Here is an 8,444-nt window from a genome sequence, read left to right as displayed (position 1 = left end):
GGAGATGGCTGAGTGGGTAAATGTGGGAGGTAGGACCAGGGTGAGCCAGAGGGGAAGGGAAGGAAACTGTTCCTCCTTGTCCTAGGAGCCAGCCCCTGGCCAGGTTGTGGTTACAGGGCTCAAGAGCACAGAGCGGGAGGGAGGAGGCGAGAGGAGTGCCGAGGGAGCCGAGCACCTTGCTGTGTACAACTCCTCTGTTAAATCCTAGACCCTCAAAGCCCCCTGTGTGCACAAATGCCCTCTACTACGTTGAAGGTCGGGGGTGAAACTCAGAAAAGGGTCTACTTTCCTGGTGGGGGTGGGGAGGGCTCAGGCACGAGGGAAGCCGTGGGAGGTGAGGTGTTGTGAGGTCACGAGACCAGGGAAAGGCAGACCTTGGAACCCACAGTGACCACGAGAGACAGTCACGTGCATCTCCTCCCCACATGTGTGGACACAGAATTTCCGCATGGCCTGGAGGCCTGCTGGTGAGGAGAGAGCAGGCCGGGGGCAGAGGTGCTCCGATGAGCCCCTGTTTCCCAATGGGCTCAAAGTGCAGAGACAGAATTCCATGGACACTGATCCCAGCCAGCAGCACCTGCTGGGGGACAGAGTCACTGAAACAGGGGTTTCCTTGCACCCACAGAGCCAGGGCCTGGAGAGGAAGGTTTTGAGTAGACCATACCTCTCTAGGGAGAGCTGGCAGGACTGGTGGGTGTCTGCGGGAGAGGGGGAAGGAGGCCCTGCAGGCGCCCTGGAAATCCACGTGAGTTGTGCCTTCGAGTCACAATGTGCACTCTGCACGCACAGGAAGGAGGAAAGTCTCTGAACCACGATGGGATCCGAGATGCCTGCCCAGGGCCCACAGTGGCTGGACAAGGGCCAGGCTGAATGTGTGCCTGCACTTCTAGAGGCTGCCTGCAGGGGGCAGTCCTGCTCACTATGATCTGACTGCGGGAGGAGGTAAGACCCCTCCACCTGCCCCACCTGAATCCACAGGTCACTGAGGTCCATGTGTGAGGACAGAGAGTGGCCAGGGAAGACGGTCACCTATGCCATCAGGATGCAGCACAGACACAATCATCTCAGCTCACACTCGAGGAGCCTGAGATGCTGACCCTCAAGGGACATGCAGGCACGGACACCTCCTGAGGGCTCCCTAAGTGAGGGCCCCGGACAGGCGTCCGGACGACAGGTGTGAGTCAGGCAGCCACAATCAGGAGAGTGGTGGCCCAACAGCCATCTTCTGTGTTGTCTCACCTCTCTCTGTTTTTGTTTCTGTTGTGTTTTGAAGAAGCAGAAATCATTTGAAAGATTTTTGTCTCATTGTACTTTACTTATTTACATATTTGCTTGTTTAGACTTGCTAAGCTCAAGAGTTGGCATCGGCATGGGGAGTGGTAAAAACACTCCCCATGACATCACCACCTGGTGGCCGTGACTGGTGAGGAGCACCTCAGGTGGCAGCCACTGTTTCATATGAACTCCCTAAGGACACACGGGGGTGGGGGTGGGGGGTTTCATGCCCGTGTTACCCTGGAGGCAGAGAGGTTGTGGAATTTGCCCAAAGTCACACAGCTAATGCATGGCAGCCCCGGGATTAGACCTGGGCACTTTCCCTCCAGAACCCTCCAGAACCCCAGTCCCTAATGGCACCCCCATCCTGCTTCCCTCATGCATCTTTCAGCAGGAGATTGAGAGCCAGGCCTGAGAAGGGGCCGGGAGCTCCACGTGCTTGCTGGGTAATAAGGTGAAGGGCAAGGAACTTACAATCCTTTGAGAGCCCCCGACGCAGTGAGAACTGGGCCCTCCCTGGGGAAAGGGAAAGCAGGGAGCAAGCCGCAGGTCCACCTGGTTCCCGGTGCCGAGCCAGCAGGGATCTTATTTTCACTGCACACTGGTCACATGATTGTTCATGGTCTGTTAAGTGCAGGAGTCCCGTCGATACCAGTTTCTGAATTTCTGCGAATGTTTCTGGAAGGGGAGGGAAGGGGCCAGCTGGCTCAGTCCTCTCTGTGACATCACCTTGGTAGGGCAGGTGCAGGTGTTTGCCAACCACCTGGAAGCAGGGCAGTGCTGGGGACCCCGTGTTGGCACCCTCCGGGAGTTAATGGAGGTGACAAGCGATGTCTCTGACAAGCAGTGTGACTCGGGACAGGGAGTTGGTGTTTTGAACGCACAAGTCTGCTGGCAAAGCAGACACACAACCCTCTCCTATGCCACGATCTGCTGGGAGGAGTCCTGCTGGGCGCGGACGTGCTGCACCTTGACCAGCACGCATCCCTGTTCCGACCTCGTGATGTCTTCTCCGTCTCTCCAGCAGGGACGTGAACCATTAAGCTGCTCTCTGCCTTGTGACCCGTGCTCCTCAGTGTCAGTGACATCACTGTTCTCCGGGTGGAAGAGGGCTGGGGGCAGAGGCTCTGGTTTTGAAGACGGTCAGGAGCACAGACAGCGGGACCGCCTGGTTAGGACATCACAGGGTCTCCCCTGACTCGCCGGGAAACAGGGCAACAGCCCCTCCTGAGCCCGTCCGGGTCCTGAATTCATGATGCCCTTTCTTTCCCTCAGCCTGGTCTCTGCCTGTCCTACCTCGGATGGGACTTAAACCCTGGGCTTGCTTTTCTCCCCCACTTCTCCCATCTTTCTCTGTCTTTATTTCCTCCTTTCCTTCTTTCCTTCGTTCCTTCTGCCCTCCCTTCCTTCCTTTTTCATTGGGATATTATTAATGCATCATATGGTTCACTCTTTCACTGTGTACAGATCCGTGGGTTCCTGTGTGCTCTCTCAGCCGGGCAACCACGGCCACTACCTAACCCAGGACATTTTCATCACCGCAGAAATCCTGTGTCCATTAGCTGTCACTGCCCTTAACCACCTACACCCAGGCCTTGGCCGCCACTAATCCACTTTCCTTTTCTATGGATCTGCCTCCTCTGGACATTTCAGTAAATGACATCAGGCAATGTTGTCGCCTTGAATCTGGCTTCTTTCACTTAGGAAGCTCTTTCCAAGGTTCGTTCGTGTGGTTGCGTGTATCGGGACCTCTTTTCCCTGCACTGCCGATTAGTATCCACTGTAGGGATATGCACACTCTGCTTAGTCATGCCTCAGTTGACAGCCATCTTGTTTTTTCCTACTCTTTGGCTTTTATGCATTGTGCTGCCATCAACACCTGTGTGCGGGAGTTTGCACAGGCTTGTTTTCAGCTCTCTCAGGTATGTGCCTGGGACCCGAAGTGCTCGGTCACATGGTACTTCATTCAACAATGAATTCAACAACTTGTGGCCGCACCATTTTATGTTCCCACCAACCATGAACGAGGGTTCCAATTTTTCTGTCTTCTCACCAACATGTTATTGCCCATCTGTTTATTTTAGTCCCTGTGGCACGTGTAAACTTGCTATCTCGTTGTGTTATTGACTCGAATCCCCGATGACTAATGTTGCTCAGCATCTTTTATTTGGACTTTTATGCATTTATGTGTCTTCTTTGGAGAAGCGCCCGTTCAAAAGTGTTCTGCCTGAGTTTGAAGTGGATTTTTTTTATTGTTCAGAAGTAAGTATTCTTTACGTGTTTATTATAGTAAGTAATGAAAATAGTTTATAGTATATATATATGTATACACACTCTGGATGCTACGTTCTTCTCAGGTGTATAATTGGCAAACATTTTCTCTCATCTTTGGCTTAAACCTTCTTGAGAGTGTCCTTGAAAGCAAAAAGTCTTTAATTTTGACGAAGTCCAATTTACCGAATTTTTTCTTCATGCTGTTGCTGTCAAGCTGCTGGGTGGGGTTTGTACAGGTGGCGAGGGGGCTCACCGGGAGCCCAGGGATGGTTCTTTCTGTCGTTACAACAACCCTAACCAAGTGCTATTGAGCCCTCAGCCTTCCAAGTCTGGGTAGATCTTTTGGGGGCAGATTCTTATCCTCGAGGGACATGCTAATACATCTAGACACATAAAGAGAACAAAAGCTTTGGAGACCTGGACAGCATGCCATAGGTGCTGGTTGTGCTCACAGGCAGGACAGGGGTCTGGCAGGGCTGAAGGTGGTCAGGGAGCGTGTCTCCTGAGCCCTGAATTCTCAAAGTACAGGGTGAGTGAGGGTACTAATACTTATTACTAACTACTCACACACACCAACTGCTGGGCACTGTGACAGATTCTTTATACCCAATCCCCCCACCTCTGAGTCACAGAAGGAAGTGATGGCTGGAGAAGATTGAATATTCCTCTGTCATCTGAAACCTGGGAGACCCCTTGAGAATTGTAAGGCATTATTCCATTGTCTCCAGCATCCAGTGCTTCTACTAACAAGAAAAATGTCAGTTAAACTTTTTTGAAGTTGATCTGCTCTTCTCTCTAGTAAAGAGTAGTGTCTTTTCTGTATACTTGTTAAATTTCGAGGCACCTGGGTGGCTCAGTTGGTTAAGTTTCCGACTTCGGCAGGTCATGCTCTCATGGTTCGTGAGTTCGAACCTCTCACTGGGCTCTGTGCTGACAGCTCAGAGCCTGGAGTCTGCTTCAGCTTCTGTGTCTCTTCTCTCTCTCTCTGCCCCTCCCCCATTCACCGTCTGTCTCCCTCCTTCTCTCAAAACTAAATAAATATTAAAAAAATAAAATAAAATAAAATACGCTTGTTAAATTTCACAGTGATGTATCCAGTGGGGTTTTTCTCCCTTGACACTTGCTAGACACCTGCTATTGGAAGATTTATGTCTCATTTCAGATTATTTGGAAATTTTTTGTTATTTCATATTTCCTTATTAAATTCTTCCTATTCATCTTTTTTTTTTTTTTTCTGGAATGCTGTGGGTTGGTATGCACTCTAGTTTGACCTTCCACATCTCTAAGAATTCCTCATACATTTGTTGTCCTTGTCATTTTTCTCTGCTTTGGGAGATTGAAAGGCACAGATAGGTAGGAGAGGAGAGGGGAGGGTACAATACCCAGAAGGGGTTTTCAAGAAGGAGGGAACAGCCAGTCGCAAATGCTCCTGGGGACTTAGGGAGAGACGGGGGGACGACGTTGGCGCCCAGTGTCCTGAACGCCCTGCCCTCTGTGGCCACGTGAAGCTCAGGGCAGCTCAGCCTCTGAGAATATGCGCCCTGACGGGCTCTGTCTGGCCACAGTTTCGGATCCTATCAAAAATGCTCTTGTCCCAGGTGCAGCTCACTTGTCACATAAACAATGGAAGCGCCCCAAGTGGTGAATCCCTCAGACACACCTGGGGTTTGGCCTCCCCCACCCCACCCACATACACACACACCACAGCCTGAGCCAACACCCCGATCGTGGCTAGAGTGGAGACTTCTCCAGAAGTCTCCTCAGGTCCCCCCTGACACAGCAGTGGCGGATTCAGCCAAGGGGAAATTCATGTCCCCTTCCTGCTCTTTGTCCCCGGGACTCTCCGCCTTTCTGGCCTCAGGAGGCCCTGTGAGGAGGAGCCTCCCAGAGCACATGAAGCCATTCTGTTACTTCTCTGTAGCATTGGTGGAATTTTCTCCTTTCCACTTTCTGCTGACTCCTGACCCCTTAAGGACAAGGGAAGGGTTGTCCCCTTCTTGGCTGTTCTACCACTTCATCAGCAGGGCCCAACTCTTCTGTGATTTCTCTACAGCCTTAGACACCACTGGCCTCGTCTTTTTGTCAGTTTGGATCTCCCAACCTCTGCCACTGAAAACGTGGACCCTGCTCCCATTGCCCCAAGACCACCTACCCTTCACGGACAACTGCAGCCACGAGGCCTACATTTGGGTCCTCTGGTCGGCAAAGGTATCTTTGCCACGAGGTACAATACTCTCTGCCCTTCTCAGTCTTTGCTGTCTCCCTCAGGATCAGGAAAAGAACATTTATGTTCGGGCTTCTCCCAGATCAACATGAGTTCCAGGTAGCAGGACTAGGAACACAGAGACCAAGGCCACAAGGACCATCACCCTAACCCTTGCTTTCTAGCCTGTCCGCATCTGGGAGGAACAGGGAACATGAGGAGATAAACAGAGGCTGGGCATCCTGCTGCCTCTACAAGCAGGTGCACACTAGGACCAACATCACTGTCTACTTGGAACATTACTGTTCCTTCCTTAGGAAACACTCAGAGCCATAGGCACTTTCTTGTTGGCCCCTCCTTCTCTGGGCTCCAGTTGCCTCAACATCCCAGAGAGCAGTGGGGGCTTCTGGCAGCAGCGGGCTTGGATGGTATTTCCTTTGATAGACTGTGTGGGAAGAAGACCATCCCCCCAGTAGCCTGCACTACAAGTGAGTCCAGTCTTGGCACATCTCTGAGTGTAAGGGAGGCAGGACCAGCACACAGGCTGTGACCAGGAGACCTGTGCTACACCGGCTGCCCCTAGGATCTGAGGCATCGGAGTGATCACACCTCCTTAATTCCTTAGGCATAAAATCTGAGTTGTGCAGGAAGTTATGAGAAGGTTCCTACCCTGTCCCCATCCTTCCCACACACCAGTCACACAGCCTTGTTTACCAGAAAATATAGGACCAGGGATAGGATGGCACTGTGTGAAGGCCTTAGTTGTCCAACATTCAAGGGAGGTATGATAAGACCTAAGAAACTAGGAGGGGGCTGAGACTCACCTGAATTGAAAATAAATTTACTTACACGTGATTTTTGAGGACTCTCTGAAAGTCTACTAGAGCAAGAAGTATAGGCATAGTAAGTATGGATGTGTTGTTACTATAATCTCGTGTCCAAGAGAAACTTCATTTCTCATTCTCTTAAAGTCATCTCTAATCTGACACCCACCCAACTGCCGGGATGGTAAATAATTCCATCTCTGTTATTTTGGGGCTTCACCCCACCTCTCATTTCCTCCGGGAAGAATGTCTAAAGAGACACATAATTGGAAGTTCATAAATTTTTGCCAGAACTTACAGAGGAAATATTTGCCCATGCTGATGCTCCCGGTCCATTTTGGTTTCAGGCTGGGGCCTCACTGGTTCCTGGCGAATCTGAAATCCATGGGGATGAGGGGCCACCTTCTGAGTTACCATCAGCCATACCCCTGTGAGGTCACCCGCTCCTGTAGGCACTGCCAGAAACAAGGTGGGAGAAGTGACCCCATTCTCCTAAAGACCCCCAGGCATCCAACCTCTCCCCTCCATCTGGGCAATCCTGCCAAGGGCTTCAGGCTTCCAGAGAAACCAGCAGAGAAGTGTGTTCTCAAAATACTTCGGTTTGTGTTTCCCCAAAATCCTCCCTGAAGGCAGGCATAAAATGGACTGGAAACTTCTTAGAAGAAAGTGGAAGCTATGTGAGAAGGGGAGAGAGGAAAGACAAAAAGAGTTTCACAGGCCAGCTAAGTATCCTGCCACAAAATAGTTTTTGTCCTAGAGTTGAATGTTCTACAAAAGGAAAACAGGTTATAGGATTCTGCTCGCTGGCAGAACCCCTGGCTTGTCTCTCTGCTCCAGTGAGAGGAGAGGGGCCGGGCAGAGCCCCTGGTGGGGCAGAGACCCAGGCCTGGTGGGAGCTCCCGGGAGCACTGCTAGCTGGTCTTTGGGAGATGCTGATGTGTGTGTGGGACCCGGACGAAAAGCCTGCTGTCTACCAGCTTCACTTGTAATCTCAGGTTATCCTGACCCTGTGAGCCTGGGGAGAGAACTTACCCTGTGCAGCTGTCCCCACGTCAGCCACCTGCACTTCCTGTCAGCGACATACGTAGGCCATGTAGCTAGCTGGTCTCCTCATTATTTCAGAACTTCTCACCCATTCTGCTAATCATAAATATTTCACATTGCAGAGCCTCTTCCCCCAAATGCACTGTTGGGGAGGAAAAATTTTCCTATGCCCTTCAAGATTCTTATAGGTGGTTTACGAATTAAGTTGACATGAGACAGATTAACAGAGGAAAAAAATCAAATTTACTCACGTACATATGGGGAGTTCACATAGACATGAGATTTCAAGGATAGTTAGGCACAATGACATATTTATGTTATCCTTAACTGAGGAGAAGGGAGTAGGGGTCTGGGACTTCAAAGGGAAAGAAAACAATTCACAGGAAGTTGAGAAAGAGCGAATGTTTTATTAGCAAATTTATTAGCAGATTTATCAGCAAATTTATTGCTGGGCCATACAGAAACAATGGGAGGTAGAGAGGAATTTTAGCAAACAGACTTTGCTAAATTCCTCCCTGCCTACTATTCCTAGTTCATATTATAATGTAGTTATCTATGGTGACAGTTTTCTTCTTGGAACAAGTATTCTATCTAAATTCTTTTTAGGCATTTAGAAGGAAAATCAAAATTTCTTCCTGAGTATTTTGGGCCTTGATTGTTTCAGCTCAAAATAATCTGCATGCCGGAGTGGTACACCTTGGGGCAACTGGCTTTTGGCTTCCATACCATCAAGATAACAAGATGCTAGAGGAGTATGGTTTCCACCTTGTGTTTGCAGGCCTGACTCACCCAGTGGGAAACCGTGGCAGTCTTTCCCTATAGTC

The sequence above is a fragment of the Neofelis nebulosa genome, chromosome 10 (assembly GCF_028018385.1).
Source record: "Neofelis nebulosa isolate mNeoNeb1 chromosome 10, mNeoNeb1.pri, whole genome shotgun sequence".
In the NCBI taxonomy this organism is placed as follows: Eukaryota; Metazoa; Chordata; class Mammalia; order Carnivora; family Felidae; genus Neofelis; species Neofelis nebulosa.
The sequence above is the reverse complement of the archived record's forward strand: the minus strand, read 5'-3'. Positions refer to the sequence as shown.